We start from the raw sequence: 19632 nt of genomic DNA, 5'->3' as shown, positions 1-19632 counted from the left end.
TGGAAACCTTAATATTAATCTATTTAAGAATGAAGTTGAACCTAATACCTCTAAGGATGAGGTTCAAGTTATCGTAGTTACATCTATAATGCTCACTACCAAAGGCATTATTAAAGTAGAGCAAAAGAGAACTCATTCTATCATTGTAAATGAGTTAGAGAGCCTTTCTTTTACAAAAAAAAAAAAGAATTATAAAATGAAGGCTCTGATCCAACCAAGAACTTTTAAGAGATTGAGAGTAGAGGAAGAAAGTTCATTTGATTTGTCTGATAAAGTGGCTTTTAGGGGAAAGGCCAAAACCAAACATCCAAATGTTCCTATAACAACTTAAAAAAAAAGGAAAAAAAAGAGAGGATAAAACAAGCTAGCATTTCCTTTATGCTCACAAAAGCTACAATGAAAGCCAAAGAAGAGTAAGCCACTCTCTTGGAGAAACAAGAACATACTTTCTTGACTCCTGCTTTTTCTAAAAGGTGTCTTTCCTTGATTAAGAAAAGTTTTATTAAAGAGTAGAAAATATATGAAGCTAGTTTACTGAGAATGGTATAGAAACTTTGTTAGAGAATAATGGGCTTATGGGGCATGTTAGTTTTATTAATCCACATGTTAGAAATGTTGTGCTCGAGTTCTATGCTAACATACTGCGTAGTATCAATGATGAAAAAAATCTAGCTATACCATAAAGTGTTTTAAGTGGTGTGTGGTATGATTTAGTCCTGGTCAGATCAGGAAAGTGTTAATCTCTTTCTGTTTGAATATGGTTGAATTTGAATAATCTGAAGACAGCACTATTGCAATCATTACAAAAAAAAATCCATCCAACTTAACCTTCGAAGGGTGCAATACATGCCTTATCTCTAAGCGCCACATATGGTGCCTTATTTGAAATTGTAACAAGGAATTGGTTGTCAAATAGTTAGAGATATGTGAGAAGCAAGTAAGCTACTGTACTAATACAAAAAGTGGTAGAGATGGTCAGGTTTGATATCAGCCATATCATTTATAAGGAAATTACTAAGCACACAAAATAGGTAGATACTAGGAATTACTAAGCACACAAAATAGGTACCCATTTCCATCCATGAATTTTCAAGTCCTTTAGAAGAAGCTCGCAGTTTTTTGAGCCATTGAGCAACTTGAGAAAATTGATGCTGCGCTTAAGTTCTTTCCAAAATGGCTTAAAGGTAACATGCTTTTGTAACCCTTGAGGATCAACCTGAAGAAGGCGAAAAAGATCATGCTATTGAGATTTCAACAACTACTCTTAAGTGATCTCTATAGCTAGTCCCACAAGATATCTATTATTGTCCAATCAATGGATGGTAGAGTTTTTTATTGCTTCTACTTGCACAATTGAGTCATCTCTAAACATCGAGTTGGAATCCAAGTTATCTAGTAGATTAAAGATCAAGAAATGTCCTTGCATAATGATTTGTTAACTTACCTTAGGTAGTGTTAATTTGGTAGTTATTTGATGAAAAAAGAGGGAGAAATTGGATGATGTTATAGAAAAATGAAGATGATATCTACTGTTCCTGATGGGAGTTTATTTCGCTTTAGAAAGAGAGTTTATTTTAGTTTTTCCAAATACTAGGATTATATCTAAGTAAGATGAGGATAAGAGTTTGTACAATTCACGAACTCAAGAATGGCATGTACATAAGTTTTATGCATAGATTGTGAGTAATGTATTAAGGGATTCATTAAGTTTTTTAAAAGTGTAACTTTGTTTAAGGATGTTTTGAAGTATTTTTGAACCTATTTGAGGTCCCTTGCATCAAGTCTCGAGACTAGGACCTTCTGGTCTTGAGATATTGAAGTTAATAGCTAAATTCTATAGTAAAACATGTATGTCCCCGAGCTTAAAAATTGAGTTTTTTGTGTCCCCAAAAGGCCTCGAATGAGGTCTAAACATAGTTTCTTCGTAATAAAACTTTAGAAATGATTTGAAAGTGATATAAGACCTTAATAATGGATGCATAATGGATAAAAGTGTAATATGACTTTTGTTTTAAATAAGATTCCTGTCCTTTAATTTACAAAAGGTTTGTGCTTTTATGTTTTTTGTGTAGCTTAAAGTCTATTTTATGTATTTGTTTGGTCTGAGCATCTAGAAGATGTTTTCGTATATTTTTAAAATGTGTTTAATATTTTGAAAAAATTGATATTTGATTTATGGTATTTATGTCAAGTAGAACAAATGTTGTTTTTAATAAAAGGAAAATGTTGTTTAAGAAAATATTAAGTTAATGTGACATCACTTATCCATGAGAATCTTTAGAAAAGTTTTGAAAAATTGAAGACTGTTTTAATTGAAGCCCCCATCTTGTTGCAACCTGTACCCAGAATCGAATATGTGGTATATATGGATGCATCACTTCTTGGCCTTGGCTGTGTACTTATGTAGGGAAAGAAGGTGATAATGTATGCGTCTCATCAACTCAAACCACATAAAATGAATTAACCCACCCACGACCTCGAATTAGCTACTGTTGTGCTAGGATTAAAATTTTGGATACATTGTATGGTGAGAAGTGTCGTATCTTCACAGATCATAAGAGTTTAAAGTACCTCCTCACTCAGAAGGAGTTAAACTTGTGATAGTGACGCTAGATGGAACTGTTGAAGGATTATGATTTGAAAATTGAATATTATCTAGAAAAAAATGTTGTGGCCGATACATTAAGTAGAAAATCAATGGTGGCTCTAGCATCTTTAAGGGCTCAAATTAATCTAGGAATAAATGGATCTCTCTTGGCGAGTTGAAGGTGTGACCCACTTATTTCCAATATATTGTTGAGTTATAGACGGAAGATCAAAAGTGTAAGGAATGGATAAATCGTGTTAGTTCGAAGGACTCGATAAATTTTAGTCTTGATAGTAATGGTGAGTTACGCTATATGGGGAGATTGTATGTTCTGGAAGGTGGAAATGTTAGGCTTGAAATTTTGAAGAAAGCTCATCAAAGGTAATTTGCACTTCATCCAAGAAGTGTTAAGATGTATTGAGATTTTCGGGAACTATTTTGGTGGCCCAGAATGAAAAGGGAGATATCAGAATTTGTTACTTGATGTTGAACTTGTCAACAAGTCAATGCTGAGCACTAAATTTCATTCAGAATTCTATACCTTTTGGAAATACCGAAACAATAGTGGGAGAAAATCTCGGTGGATTTTGTTTCTGGCTTACCACCCACTTCGTCGAGGAAAGATGTTGTATGGGTGGTTGTGGATAGACTTATCAAATCAACTCATTTTATTGCATTCTGTATGAATTACTCCTTGGAGAAACTGGTGGAGCTTTATACTATAGAGATAGTACGCCTCCATGGGATTCCTTCATCCATTGTGTTAGATAGGGATTCATAGTACGCCTCCATGGGATTCCCTCATCCATTGTGTCAGATAGGGATTTGAGGTTCACATCCAGATTCTGAAAGCAATTACTAGAGTCCCTAGGAACTAAACTCCATTTTAGCACAGCCTTCCACCCCCAAATTGATGGTTAGTTGAAGAGAATGATACAATTACTGGAAGATATGCTTCGCGGTTGTGTAATTGATTTCAGCTTGGGGTGGGATAAATACATTCCTTCGGGGGAGTTGGCCTAAAACAACAACTATTAATCTAGCTTAGGCATATTTTGAAGCCTTCTAAGGAAGACCATGTAAGTCTTCAGCATGTTGGGTAGAGCTAAGGGAAAGTAAGATGACTGGGTTTGATTTGGTTCGTGATGTAGAAGAAAAGATCAAATTTATCCATAACCAATTATGCCCAGTTCAAGATCACTAGAAGGTGCATGTGGATCGAAAAAGAAAAGATATATGGCACGAGATTGGTGACAAGGTATTTCTTACGGTATCGCTATGAAAAAAATTATTCGTTTAGGGTTAAAGGGCAAGATAAGCTCAAAATTCATTGGCTTGTAACAGCACGATTTTAGGGCTGTTGGATAGTGATTTCGAAACCACTAAACTGAGGTCGAGGAAATTATTTTAAATATCATTTTATGTATTGTAGCATGATTAGATAAGTACATGAAAATTTTGGTGAATTAATTTGAGCGATTTCTTGCTTAATTGTGAAAAAGGAGTAAATCGCATAAAGTGCAGAAGACGTATTTTGTTAGATAAAAGTGTCAATTAGCTAAAGAACATAATTTGGGGTCTTAAAGAGTAATTAGACCCTCTAATTCTTAGCCTAGCCGGCCATAGGGGACAAATTGATGGTAAAGTCAAAATTAGGTGGTGTTTGGTCACCAATTTTGACTAGCTTGAATAAAATAAACAACAAAAGGTTTCATCTTTTTTCACTCTTTCTTCTTCCACCAAAAAATTGGCCATTAGAGAGGTTTTTGAAGCTTGAAAATTTCAACAAATTTAAGCCTTCACAAGTAAGTGGTTTTCATGACTTTTTTTTGATGATTTTTACATTTTTTGACCCCTTGAAGCAAGAGCTTTTAAATGAGGGGATTATTTTGCAAAATGGTTGATGGTCTAGGATTTTTCCATGAGAGCATTTAGGTTGTTTTCTTAATTTTTATGGAAGAATATGATCCTTTGGTGAGTAATAAACAACTTGTGTACGGGGATTAAGCTCGTCTTTATCATTTTGTATCGAGGTAAGCACATATGTAAAAAATGTGTTATTGAAGCTTACTTGGATATATTTTAATAATATACATGTGTAATTAGCTTATTGTTGTTATGCATTTAAATTCTAATTGCTGCCATGAATGTATGAATGACATGTTATGTGAGTAAATTACAATGTGAGCAAATGCGATGCTATTCGATTTGATATGAAGCCCGTTGAACCTTAGACATAACATAGGTACAAAGGGGCATGTGATGAGAATTATGTGTTCTGAACTCATGAGTTGAGTCTGAGTTCATGAGATAAATGCTATAGGTAACGTGAGTCTGGGTACTAACTTTGTGTACAGACCTGTGAGTGGCTTAATGAGCAAACGTTACATGATAGCTATGGGGTCTGGGTCCTAACTTGATAAAAAGGCCTATGAGCGCTTCATAGCACGGGGTAGCCCTGATTCCTTATATAGAATTTAGACGAAAATTCATCGCGTATCCATATGTATTTTGAGAGTTCAACAGGTAACTCGAAGATTTAGTTGGTGAATACTTTGATGAGGTTTGTATATCGAACTCATGTTAGGACCTGAGTAAAGAAGTAGGTGTATTAAGCATACATGAATGAAAAGAAGAGTAAGATAGAGACGTTAAGTGATTTATATCTTTTAAGCATGACAAGCTACCGTTGGATGAATATGATTTTCTTATAATTACACTTTATTTGCATATATGTACTTACTAAGCTCCCACGCTTACCCTTCTTTCTTTTCTTTTCTTATAGTACCACCAAGCTACCATCGGGGATCTAGTAACATCAAAAGATTCAATCATACTATCACTCATGACCTTGGTATAGCTAGTTTTATTGTTTTATTTTCTGGCATGTATAGGGACTCGAGTCTTTGTTTATTATTTTGTTAGTTAGCCATAATGTGTTGGCTCATATGATGAATATAATACTCATTTTGATTTATAAATAGAAGATGATATTTTCATGGATGAGTAAATTGCATAAATGAAATGCTGTCCATTGTGGTTATTTTGGCTTTGTGATGTGCCCTTATGTTATTATATATTGATTTTTGTACAAGTTACATAAGAAAGGGTGACAAAAAGGCTTGGTAAATAGCCTTATTTTGTTTACACGGGTAGGCACACGGGCATGTGTCTAGGCCGTGTGTGACACACGGTCCACCACATGGGCATGTGATATGGCCGGCTGTCCCTTGCATGTAAGAATTGTATGTCAATATGCATGGTAGTAAACACACGGGTAGAGACACGGCTGTGTGTCTCAGTCGTGTGAAGGGCACGACCTAGCACACGGGCGTGCGCCTTGGCCGTGTGGCCCTTAAGGATTGCTGACGTCAGAAACAGAATGTCCAAGTTTTTTCATACGGGTTAGGACACGGGCATGTCATGGCCGTGTAAAGGACCCGGGCCAGAGACACGGGCGTGTTCCAGGCCGTGTGAAAACCCCTGTAGGTTGTGCATTTAGAATTAATTCGACATGGGTATAGGACACGGGCGTGTCCCTGTATTGCTTAGGCCGTGTGAGCCACACGGGCCAATAGCACGACTATGTTGAAATGTCACACGAACGTGTTGCCCCTCCCACACGGGCGTGTGCCCCAGTGTTAAGAGTTATTTTTAGAGTTCTTTAAAGAACTTGGATTGTTTCTGTATGGGTTGTAATGGATGTTTTGGGCTTAGTAGGCCCTTATCAAGGAGTTTATAAATAAAATTGAAATTTTTTTAATTTGACCATGTTTTGGTGTTATGAAAATGTCTATATGCATAAGTTTAAGTTAGGTAATGCCTTATATTCCGACCCAACGTAGGGCACAAGTGTGGGGTGTTACATGGCCTTATGAAATTTTAGAGCTAGTAGGGTCTGTTGTTTACTGATTAACATTGCTGCTAGAACTGTCCCGAATCCACAATGCCTTTCATATTTCCATGCTAAGGAAGTATCGCTTAGATCCATATCACGTGGTCCAGCTAGAAAACCTAGAAGTGGAACTTAATCTATCCTATGAAGAGGAACCTGTGAAAATTTTGGCTAGGGAATTTAAGGAACTTGGAAACAAGAAACTTTCCTTGGTGAAGGTTCTCTGGAAAAGCCATAAAGTGGAAGAGGTTACTTGGGAAAGAGAGTCCATGAGGGAACAATACCCCCATCTGTTTTGTGAGTAAAAAATTTGGAGGTCGAAATTTCCTTTAAGGGTTGGAGAATTGTCACACTCGAAGATATTAAAAGTTGTGTGGGGTCACTTTTGAAGAAAAGTTATGAGTTAAATAAATAAATAAATTCTAGATATAATCCAACTACATTCTCTAGTACCTAATTAGTAAATTTTTTAATGTGTATTTGTAACCTTCCCAACCCAACCTAAATGTTAAGCTTGAATTTGGAAGTTTACATTGGCCACCGAAATGACCTAGCAGAATTATCGAAGTTTAAAAATAGTTGTTTAAAATATTTGATTTAATTTCTGTAAAAAACTTAACGTGTTTCTAGAAAGATTATATTTTAATTTCAAAAGTTGATTGATCTTAATGATTGATTTGTAAAAAGGTGATTTTCAATTTATATGTTTTTTTTAAACCTTATTCACTCATACATACAGCAGAAAAGTGATATCTAGCAAAGTTTTAATAAAAACTATATTTAAATCAAATAAAATGTTGTGCATGCTATATAAATCCCCAAAACTAAGTCCCATGTCACAATTAAAAAAAAACAATATAGTCTCTAAATAACAGAAAATACAAATAATAAATCTAATTTTTTTTAAAATATTCTGAGTCGAGACCTTCTGGATGCCAAGTCTGCGTCTTAACCTAGAGGGTTATCTATAAAGATGGAAAATAAAAAGGAGTGAGCTTAAAAAGCTCAGTCTGAGTCTGATCACAAGTAAACCAATGTAGAACAATAAACAAAGCATACTAAATACGATTCTCAGAACAATTGCAAACATGTAGTATAGTAGAATTCGACAGTTCATTCGAGCATGCTTATGAATGTCAATGAAATGCATAAATAACAAGAAAGTTCCTACCAATACTCCGCTACACTCCTCAGTAAGAGTTCCCTAAAACTCTTCCAACCATAACACTCCAGTTTGTGGATGAACCACCAGTATTTACAGATAAACTGCCAGTAGTAAAATTCTTGGATGAACCACCAGTATTTTCAGTTTAAAAAATTTACAGACAAGCTACCAGTAATTTGTGGATGAACCACAAATGTTTCAGGTTATTAAACTACCAGTATTTCTTTCTTCCAATCGTCTCACCCCATGCAATATAGTATGACATGCTTGTAACAATATCATGTAAAAATAGTAGACATGCTTAACATGTATTCAATTCAATAGTAGCAATAGACATGCTTAACATGTATTGGGTTCAACAGTAACAGTAGGCATGCTTAACATGTTCTCGGTTCAACAATAACAGCAGGCATGTTGAACATGCAATCGGTAATACAGTGGTAAGAATAATAATATCAGTTAATTAGAAAAAAATGACAGTAGACATGTAACATTCACATATCATCATTGTACAGTAGCAATTCAGTCATCAACTCACAGATTCTAGCATGTTCATAATATCAGGGACCCGATCGAGTGAATAAAATCTCTAAAAATAATTCGAGGATTATACAGGCACTAAACTGAACAATTCATAGAATTTTGGGTAAAATTGTTAAACAGTTGTCATACGGCTGTGTGAAAAGCTATAAGCTGTGTGGAGGGGTTACACATCCGTGTAGTCAGGCTATGTAATAGACTGTAGTCATGTGGCAACCGTGTGGTCAAGGCATTTATGAATCCACATGTAAAAGTCTGCAGGACTGTTCACTAAGTGAATCCGTAATGTATCTATCCACATGGTGGGTTATCTACCAAGTCTACTCGTAACAGGTTTGTACACAGAGTTTATGAGCATTGTGGTCTTCTGCGGAAAGAACATTCATGCACTATGTACTGCACCGTTGTGAAATTGAAGCTCAAGTATAAGTTGCAAAAACTAAATTTTACATGCCTTATTTCCATGTACGCCATATGAATGCACAAGCTTTGTCTAAGTGCAACTCGTGGCAAGCTCTTAAGCTAGCCAAAAAAATGGGAAGTAAATTATTTTTGAACTCACTAAACTCCTTATGAAATTACCATGATTTTCTCCTTTGATTCAGGTAATCTAAACTATTGTGCGATGATAAGAGAGGCTAAGCCAGAGTTTTCAAGTCTAGTGTGAGCCTGACACCTTTTGTTTGTAACATGGATAGATATCAGGGCATCCAGTGGGTTTAAACTCTCGTACCGTATTTTTGGAAAGAACTCATTTTAAACTTTGTGATAACTGTTAAGTTGAATGTATGGAGTTAAATTATCAAATTATAAGAAGTCTTTGTATTTACCAGAAGTATGTTAAATATATATATTGTACTAAATCTTCAGTAAACGCACAAAATGCGAAGCTAACCCAGCTTGTACTTGGTTGTGTGCAACTGTTTTGCTGATTTTAATAGCTCCCTATAACTTGAGTCTGATGACCAGACTAGGTGAGAGATGTTACATCACCTTTGAGGATATTTTTAACTTTTTAAAGTAAATGTAGAAGTATTTCGTTGTATTCAGGTCAATTTACCTACAATTGCTCCATAAGTTTGTTTGGATAGGTGAGATTTATTAAAAATGCCTCCCTAACATATGAATAGTGTAACCCCCATTATCATTACCAGCTCGGCTCTTATAAACTTACTTTTATGATTTTATTTATTGAATAATTATTCTATATACTTTTATTTTTCCTTTTCCATCCAATGTTAAATTATTTTCATAAACAACCTTACTAATATTTGTTTTTCATTTTTATTCGAGACCCAAGTGGATAAATACAAAAAAAAAATACAATTGAATTTATGTAAATAATTATTTAAATAGATAATAATTAAAATTACATTAATATGAAAATAAAGACAAAAATGTTGTGATATATATTTTTCTATTAATAAAAAATAATTTGACATATTTTAAACAATTTCATTGACATCAAATAAATAAAAATAATATTATATATAAAATATTTTTTGTTTTTCAACATATTTACGGGAACAAATTTAGTAATTAATCCTTCGCATTTTATATATTATTATATAAAATTTTTAATCTAATATTTGTAATGATAATTTTTATTAGCACCTCCCCATGACAATCATGTATAAATTCAGATACATATTTTGTAGCCAATTTTAATCTTATTAACAGAATAATTAATTTCACTATTTTTTTAATCTTATTGCTAAATGAAGTTTTAATTTTTAATTTTTTCTTTTAACTTAGAACAGAATTCATCGTGATTGAGGCCTTGGCATTGTTGCTATAGGCCGAGTCCCTCTATTCTTATGTGCCCAGGTTAAATTTTATCTTATGTTATGTTTGAATCTTTAATTTAATTATATGTAGGTTGTTTTTATTATATTTAGATAATTCATACATTAGTACTTTATATTTACTTAATTATAAAATCTAAAAAAGAAACCTAACTGAACATAAATAGTCCTTAAAGAACTTTTTATTAGCAAATACCAATAGCCTTATATTCTATGGTAGCATGGAAATCAGAAACAAGAAATAGTTGAAAATGGTAAATTGTTAATATAAAAAAAGAAAAGAAAAAGAAAGAGAGAGTAATTAATTAAAAGGGACAGTTGTGTTACAGGAAGTGCTTGGGGATGGTAGATGAGATTGGGGGATCATGTGAGGTTAGCTTTCTTAGCTAACCTCTCCTTTTTGGTTCCTACTCAGCTCTTGACGATTGATGTCAAAAACCAACCCTTTGCTTTGCTTTCTTCTTCTCTCTCTCTCTCTCTCTCTCTCTCTCTTCTCTTAATTCTTAATTAATTCAATCGCGATCGATGGTTGTTACCAGGAAAATGCACATGCACACCCTTCCCCTCCAATACGTAATGTGTCACCCACGAGTCAAAGCTCCTCACGTGTCCAGAGGGTACCAAATTGCTCATAAAGGGACAACACTCAACATGCTTTCCCAGTTACCATAACTTTGTTACCTTATCTCGTTCATTTCTATAAATCAAGCTCACCTTTACGCTCTAACACATCATATCAAACTCCCTTTCGGTGCAGTTGCACAGCTTCATGCTTCCTTATTTTCCTTTTCTTTTCTTTCCCATTTTTTTTCTTCCATTGTTTTATGCAGAGAGAGATTCCCGGAGTTAACTAGCAAATTGGAGATTTTCTTCAATCACTAACTGGTGAGTGATTTCCATGCCATGCTTGTCAAGTGAGCAGCCTTTTGCGGGTTAATCCTTTCTTTCGTTGTCTGTTCGACCTTGAACACATCTTTATAACAGGGTTTAATCAACACATAGATGAAATAACATACTCATACTGAACCCATATATCTATTCCAATTCCATCTTTGCTTAGTTACCCTTTTGATCTTCACATATTCCTATGGAAACCTGCATAAATGATCTAGGTACTTTTTTCTTTTTATGTTTGAACTTAGAATAGGCATGCGTGGTATTGGTAGGTGTGAATAACCTTGTGATTTCCGTTAGCTACTACGGTTGCTTCGCTAGATGACTGTAAGGTGCGGTGCAAGTTAGCAACTAAAGGAAACATGTCAAACTACCATATGATTGGTTCAAGTACTCACCTTTCATGCACCTCTAAAGTCTAGCTTGCTAATAGTAATCTTTAATGTTACCATTTACCATCTGAATCAGGGAAGGAACCACGAGGTTTCAGTATACTTCAACTTGAGGTCTTTTGTTCATGATTTTGCCTTTCGGCATCTTAAGTGAATTCTATAAAGATTAATAGCTTATGGCGCATTCATGAAATGAATTATTTTAGATTTGAAGTCCTAGTCTTTTGATTGAGGATACATGGTTGTTAAAATCTGATGACTGTAAACAGGATTTGATTAAGCTTTAGGCAGATTCTGATGTAATAATATCGTGCAAATCAAACTATAAGTCTATACCCTAGACATCCAAAAAAAGGGACCATCCTACTAACAAATTTTAGAATGGTTCTGACCCATCACTTTAACCCTTGTATGATGGGTTCTCCGCCATGGTTAAAGCCATTTGAAGGTATGAAGCTCATGCATCTTCCTCATTTACAAGTTAGCAAGGGTTGAACTTGAAGCATACCCATACATATATAAAACCCAAATTACTTTTAGCTTGATTTGACATTGCTGATTGCTACTTTGCTTCTCCTATAGGAAAATCCAACTAGAAAGCTTTGAAACACTTACTATTTGTGCATATAGATATAAGGTTGTGTGTTTTCTTAATTTACTTGTCAAATAGTTCACTAGTTGTCCTTTTTCTCCAATTCGTGGATAAACCTGTTGACTTTACATATATAGATTAGTTGCAATGTGTAGAAAAATTTACAGTATTGAGATAGCTTTAGCAAACATATATAGAAAAACAAAGGAGAAAGAAAGAAATGAAGTTCCTATATAATAAGGTGGTAAAGTCTAAGGTCGATCTGAGAGCGAAAATGAGGTTTGAAGCAAGAGGCTATTGATTTGACAAAGGCTTTGCATGGAATTCAACACCTTCAAATCGATTTTAAGCCTTAATTCTTCAAAACCACCTTTAAAACGGCGTGATGCCTGGTGCCCCATTTCTGGTGAGATCTCTCTCTCTCTCTGTATGTATTTATTTTATTCTCCCGTGGTACTAGATATTATCAAATGATAGTATGTAATTTAATTCAATATTTTTTATTGAAATATAATTAAAAGTCATTTTGATTATATAATATTAATATAAAACTATACATTTAAATCCAAAATATAAACAAAACATGGCATAACAATTAAAATTTAATATTAATAGAAAAACATATTTAATATTTCTTTATTTTAAAATTTTTATCTACGTGAATTATTTAAAATGTGGAATTTATAATATTTTATTAATTAAAATAATGTATTTAGAATTAGACATTAAGTTAGGATTCATTTTCAATTAGGTAATATTTATAAAAATATATACACTTTCTACTTAATCAATAAATTATATATGTTTATAATTATAATGATAAAGTTAATTACTATATTCTTATTAGCTATTCAGTTTTATATTATATTTATTTTTTAATTTTTTTGTCCATAATATTTTTTTACCTGTGCGTTATAAATTATTTATTACTAAGTTATGAAGTGTTTACCTCTTTATTATTATTTGATTACAAAATATTATCTTTTGCTATATGTTAAACACCATATATTATTAATTTATAATTATTTATCTTTAAAATATTAAATTTGTTAATAGCTATCAATCATTTATGCAAATTTTTACTAATAATTTTACTAACACGTGTAATATATATATATGATGGAAACTAATTATAAATTAACATCTTTATAAAAAAAAGTTAATTTTAAAATACACAAATTAATAAATTAACCCATAAGAATCGTATTATAAAATTTAAAGTATAATTACATTTTATTTTACAAAAATATGGTATGTAGTCAACAATTTATTTCTATGCTATCAGTGGTTACTATTATATCATATTTACATAAATTTTTTAGTTAAATTACAATTAAAGTTATTTATCATTAAATTATTTGAGAGGTTTGAATTTGATCACTCAATTTTTTTTTGGTGATAAAAAAAGAGTACTTAAATTAATTACAAAATCTAAATCATTCCTCCTAATGGAGAGACCTCATACAAGCACAAATAATAAGATATGTGATGTGTTAGTTCAGCCATTCTATCAGCATCCTGATTGTCTTCTTTGGGAATATGGCGAACGTTCCATTGCTCAAAACGTAACAACAACTGATGAATTCTTCCGATCAAGACAGAATTAGAGCCATTTGTTGTCCTCTCTTAAATAGCTTTTACTGCCTCAAGATTATCCGTCTCAATTAAAATGTTACCAAAGCCATGTTCACAAAGAAGAGTCAAGCTTTCTAAGATGCCCTAAAATTCGACATAAAAATGGAACATGTCCCCAAAAATCTATTAAAACCCAAGATCCACTCTCTTTCACGGTTTTTTGCTCTACCCTTTGTTGCAGCAAAACCACCTTCATTTCTCACAGATCCATCTATATGTAAGCACGTCCAGTGACCTGACCAATGATTCCTTGTTGAGGGAGATGTACTGTCTTGCCTAACTGAATGATACCTTGATGATTTCGTTAGCATTACAGGTAGCCCCTTAAAAAATAAAGAGGTTACGGTTCTTCCAAAAGTGTCACGCAATAATCCCGAAGAGGCATTTCCAATCTACATCTCCCACGTACCAATCTTGATGACCCTACAAATTAAGAACAAGTCAATCTTGCAAACTACTTGAAGAAAAACCAGTTAGCTAATCATATGGAATTAGGAGGTCCCAAATATTCCTTACAGTAGTACAATCCCTAAGAACATAGAGAACATCTTCAGAAACATGCCCACAGACTTCACAAGTCGAGTCATGTCCTAAGCCTCTACGAACCATTTCTACCTTAGTCAGTAACCGGTGTTTAAGAACAAGCCAGGTGAAGAACCTAACCAGTTGGGGTCCTTGAAATTTCCAAGGGATGTGTCATCTTGATTCTTTCTGATTCAATGTTCCTTCTCGTAATTTCCCATAAGCATCCTTGTTTGAGAAGCAACTTGTCGAGTTACCCCCCAATTTAATCTTATCAACTCCTACAGTTGAGTGGGGAGGCGAAATCCCTGCAATTCTTCTGATTATGTCTTCTGGTAGCCAAAGATGAAAGAGGTCAATATTCCACTCACCATTCCCTGAGACCATATCACTTAGCATGCAATCCATATCCATATTAGAATGTCCAGGAATTAAGCGAACCAAAGGTCCTACGTTTGGAGTCCAATGATTACGTCAACATCTAATTTTTTTTCCAAATTAACAAATTAACCCATAAGAAATTTGAGAACAAAGAACAAATAAAAATTATAAATAAATAAGAAATAGAAATTAAAAAAAATAAAGTGGAAGATGGAATGATAAATCGATGGATATGATGGATAGAAGGATAAATATCCCATTGAACCCTTTGAGATATAAATCTCAATAAACTCAATTAATGGTTCTAATCAACCTTCCAAGAAATAATACTTGGCAAATTGAAGGGTGAAGACTCCATGACCCTTTAAAGAAAATCAAGAAGAAAATATTGCACAAAGAAATTAACTCCCAAAGTTAAAAACTTTATTAATAAAAAAAATTATCTGCTTAATGAACAATGAAGATGTCTTTATATAGGTTAGCTAAGCGCATCCAAATAAAACTCTAAAGTATACTGCAATTCTAATTAATCTAAACAATTAATCTAAACAAGAAATAGTTTTAAATTAATTTTTTTTGTTTGACTAAGAAACAAAAACTTCTAAACAACTTGAAATACTTAAACAATATCCAAAATTCAGAATAATTAAATAACAAAATAATAAAACCTAAAAAATACAATATTGGGCTCATATATAATAAAAATTAAGCCTAAAAACTGAACCCAATATGATTTAAACTCGGATTAAAATCTCAAAATTCGTAATTTTCGTCATAATCCCTTCTAGAAATTTTGCTCGCACAATATTCACTAAAACAGTCATAACTTGAGCTCTCGAACTCGAAATCAAGTGATTCAAAGTGATTTTTGAAGCTAAGAGATAGATCTTCAAACTATATGTAGAATCTAAGCCCATTGGATGACGATTAGAAAATTTAATTATAGGTATTTTAGTCCACACAATGAAATGTAATTAGGTTTTTGGGTTGTTAAGCAACTCTAATTTGGTCATAGCATAAACTCTATAAATATATATGTTTAGCCTCATTTTGGGAGCCTTGGCCAAGTGAGTCACTTAGTTAATTTTAGGTTTTTACTTTAGTTTTCATTTTCTTTCAATTGAGTCCTTAAAACAGTTTTTGTTCTTGTTTAACTTGGATTCGATTTTGATCCAAGCTTTCAGTTTCATAGTTTTTCATTATTTCTTTTTGGATTCCAATTGCAATCGGAGTTATCGTTGCAATACCAAAATGGATTTATTTTCTTATTCCTTTCTTTTATTTAATTTACTGTTTTGTATGTTAAATATGGATTTAGGGATTATTGCATTTAGATCCATCAGTGACTAATTTCCTTAGGGAGATTAACAAACAGATGTGTGACTAATTATCGAATGAATTAGGGTTTAAATTCGAGTTAGTTGGTTTAAATTATGTGCGATTAAACCCAAAAAAGTGATGACCTTAGGAAGTAATTTAGGATAAACAAGATCGAGAGATAAGTTTACCGAGAAAATCATAATTTATCCTAGTCAAGAAAGTGAGGCCGAAAGGTAAGCGTGTATTGGTTGATTAGTTAATTAGTTAGAGGTCAAGAGGTAATAACTGGCAAATTAATAGCTAACTCAATAAAACTCGAGTTCTAAAGTTAATTAGGAACATCGAAGTGAGTTAATCTCTTGCTTGTTTTATTGGAAGTAATTTCGATTGTTAACTAGTTATTTTCATTTTAGATAATTTATGTTAATTTGGTTTATCAATTTTAATTTGGTTGTTCGTAATATAATTTTAAATTAGTATTATTTTGCCCTATTAGTGTAGAAAATTAATTTAATTCAACCTCCCTTGGGTACGATCCTTGGAATACTTTCTGGAGTGTTTCATTGTATGTTATTCTATATTACCATTTGACCCGTATACTTGCGGACACTGCTGTTTAATCGTGTATTTATTTGCTGTAGTATTTCCAGTTTAGGAGTTCGCACATCTGGCGGCAGTTAGTATTATAAATATAATTATATATATAAATATATAACTCTTAAACAAATAATTTTGTTTAAAATTTGTAGCATCTAAAAGAACATAAGTTGAAAATATTTACGAGTTATCATGTTAATAAAACTTTTAAATCTAAAAACATGTAATTCAGTTAACAAACCTATTAAATATTACATTACAAACCGTAAAATATAGCTACACTAGTTTTTTATCCCGTGCATTAGGCTATATGTATCAATTTTAATATTTTATATTTAGTTGTTAAAAAAAATTATATAACATTTGTAACATTTCAATATATAACTCTGGTCATCAATCGATGCCTTTTTATAATTTTCTAGTAAGATTTTATGCATACACAAAGACGGACTGATACCTCGAATATTAGCGATAGTCCAATTGATTGCTTTTTTAAACTTATTCAACATATCAACCAACTTTTCTTCTTGTTTTTTAGTTAGGTCAACTGAAATGATGACAGGAAAAGTTGAAGAGGGACCCAAATAAGCATATTTCAAATGAGAAGGAAGTACTTTTAACTCCAATTCAGGTGGTTCCTAGATCGACGTATTTGGTTATGTATACTCACTAGATGCTAACTCCAATGATTTGGTTGTGAAGAAAATTCCCTCGAATTGGCGTTTAACAAAGCCAAATATTTATCATCTTTATTGTTATTTGGTGGGTTGGATACTAAAATGCGTTCCAACGGATCATCTACAGAGTTAAGCTCCCATACTGTAGAAACCAACGTTTTTGTCTTGGACATAGCGGAACATTTTTTAATTGCATATGGAAATCTCATGGCCTTGAATACATTGAATGTCACTTGATCATCTTGAACTTGCATGGTGAGGTCACCTTTCTACACATTGATTAATGTTCTACCAATTGCTAAGAAAGGTCTCCCTAGAATGATTGATACTTCTTTATCTGCCTCAAAATCCAATACAACAAAATTAGCTGGAAATATAAATTTATCCACACGTACCAATACGCCTTTGATTTTCCCTTCAGGATGTGCTAATGACCTTTTTGCCAATTGAAGTATAACCATCGTAGATTTGACCTTACCAATACTCAATCACCTAAACACAGACATGGACATCAAATTGATACTCGCTTCCAAATCACGTAAAGTCGTTCCATGATAGGAGTCTCCAATGTTGCATGGTATGTTGAACCTCCTTAGTTTTTTTCATTCCTTTGTCAAAGCTACCGTCTCAAATTTCTCCAACCTTTTCTTTTTGGAGAGAGTATCCTTCATGAATTTCATGTAATTCAACGTCTGCTTAAGAGCTTCCACAAGTGGAATGTTGATATGTAACTGTTTCAACATATCCAAGAACTTCTTAAATTGAACCTTTTGCTTCTGCTTCAGGAATTGTTAAGGATATGGAGGTTGTGGGATTTTAAATCTGTCTAGACAACTCTGTTGCAGTACAACTGCAACATTAGTCTTCGATGTTGACTTCTCAAGACTATTTTGTTGCGATACTATTTCAGCAGAGGTCTCAAGAACAAACTTTTGTAATACGGAGATTTCATCATTAGGTTGAATTTTCTTTATTTTGAATAACATAGGGTTCATTTTTAGCTTCAAACTCCTTGGACTCCAATGTCTTCCCACTTCTCAAGGTGACGGCTTTGCAACGTTCTTTACTTGCATTTCTCGAATTTTCTGTGTCACTTGGTAAAGCACCTTAGGGTCTAATTCTTAGCTCATTGGTTCGCTGTCCCACTTAATTTTCCAAATGTATAATTGTAAAAAAAGCCCTAAACATTTGGCGGTTTTTGGGTTTGAGCCCTTAACCTTTTTTTATTGACATCCTCATCGTTAAAATTTTTTCAAAAATTGGTCCAATTTTAATGGTCAACGTGTGTTGTCTGTTAATCAAACTGGCATGTCATATATGTACACGACGTCATAGATGACATCATTTATTTAATAGAATTATTTTTTTCATTTTCTTTCCATTTTGCCTCTTCTGCTTTCATTTCTATTTCCAAAATCCACCGACATAATGCTGTTAGGAGATGACACAGTTGCCTTTCCCTCAGCTTTATCTGCCATCGCCACCAACAGTAGACGTTCACGTCTAACCCTTTTCTGAGTTCCTCCAATGGATTTGTTTCTATCACCAGTAACAACAATGCAAAAAAAAAAAAAAAAGAAAGAAAAAATGGTAATTTTACTTTCAAGATGATTAACAAAATATAAAAAAATGAATATCCTAAAATACCCAGATCTAAATACCCTAAAAAAATATCAATTTTGCTTGAAATACTCATGGTTATCTGTGAGCCAAGGACGGTTATAGACTTAAGCCTTTGCAAAAAATAAGGAGATCTATCAAGGTGGGTTAGGACCGGTTCAGGTGTAATTTCGTTTCATTGGTTTGTTGTTGAAAAGAGATATGGATATCAGCGCCAGAATCTAGGATTTCAGTAGTGGTGGTGGTGGAAGTAAAGAGTTGCTGGGATCTGTAAGAGTACAAGTTGATGGATTTGAGCCTTTGTAAAATAGATGGGGATGGAAGGAGTCTAGGGTCGTTTGTTTCATCTCCTTCGTGGAGTCATGGGCTGTCACCAACACCACCAAAAGTAGCGGTGCCAGAGTTGTTGGAAGAGAAGGTGGAAGAGAAATAATAGTACCAATGGTAATGTTAAGGACGACAAATAAAACAATAGGGGTAAACCAGTTAAAAATAGAAGCCGAAAGGGAAGAAAAATATATAATCAACTTTGATTCTTCCAACATAATAGAGGAGAAGAGATAAAAAGGGAAGAAGAAAAAATGGAAAGTAAATGAAAAAAAATTGTTAAATAGATGACGTCATCTATGATGTTGTGAGCTTATGTGGCATGCCATATAGGCTACTATGTTGACATACAGTTTGATAATCGGTCAACTCATGTTGACCGTTAAAATTAAACCGATTTTTGAAAAAATTGCAACATTGAGGGTGTTAATAAAAAAAGTTCAAGTGTTCAAACCTAAAAGACCCCAAGCGTTAAGGTTTTTTTTTTTTTTGCAATTATGCCTTTTCCAAATTCTCTAACGTTGTTGCTTGACCTTGGATCAGTGTTGGTTGGCCTTGGACTAGTGCCCCACTTGATTTTCCAAATATTTGAATTATTTTTATTAAAAATATATTTACATTACATATTTAAAAATAGAGGTTTAACACATTACCTTAAATTAGTTTGAATTATTTTTTTTAAA

General features: G+C 33.1%; 1 long non-coding RNA gene across 1 annotated transcript; it reads left to right on the top strand.

Moving 5' to 3' along the window:
• The first annotated feature begins 10687 nt into the window (after nucleotides 1-10687).
• On the top strand, nucleotides 10688-17222 carry LOC121228141 (uncharacterized). Its single transcript, XR_005925612.1, has 2 exons — nucleotides 10688-12276; nucleotides 16864-17222. It is a non-coding gene; the product is annotated as an uncharacterized lncRNA (long non-coding RNA).
• Nucleotides 17223-19632: the final 2410 nt, after the last annotated feature.

This window comes from Gossypium hirsutum, chromosome A01, assembly GCF_007990345.1.
Source record: "Gossypium hirsutum isolate 1008001.06 chromosome A01, Gossypium_hirsutum_v2.1, whole genome shotgun sequence".
NCBI classification, from domain to species: Eukaryota; Viridiplantae; Streptophyta; class Magnoliopsida; order Malvales; family Malvaceae; genus Gossypium; species Gossypium hirsutum.
This window is presented reverse-complemented; position numbering and strand designations above follow the sequence as displayed.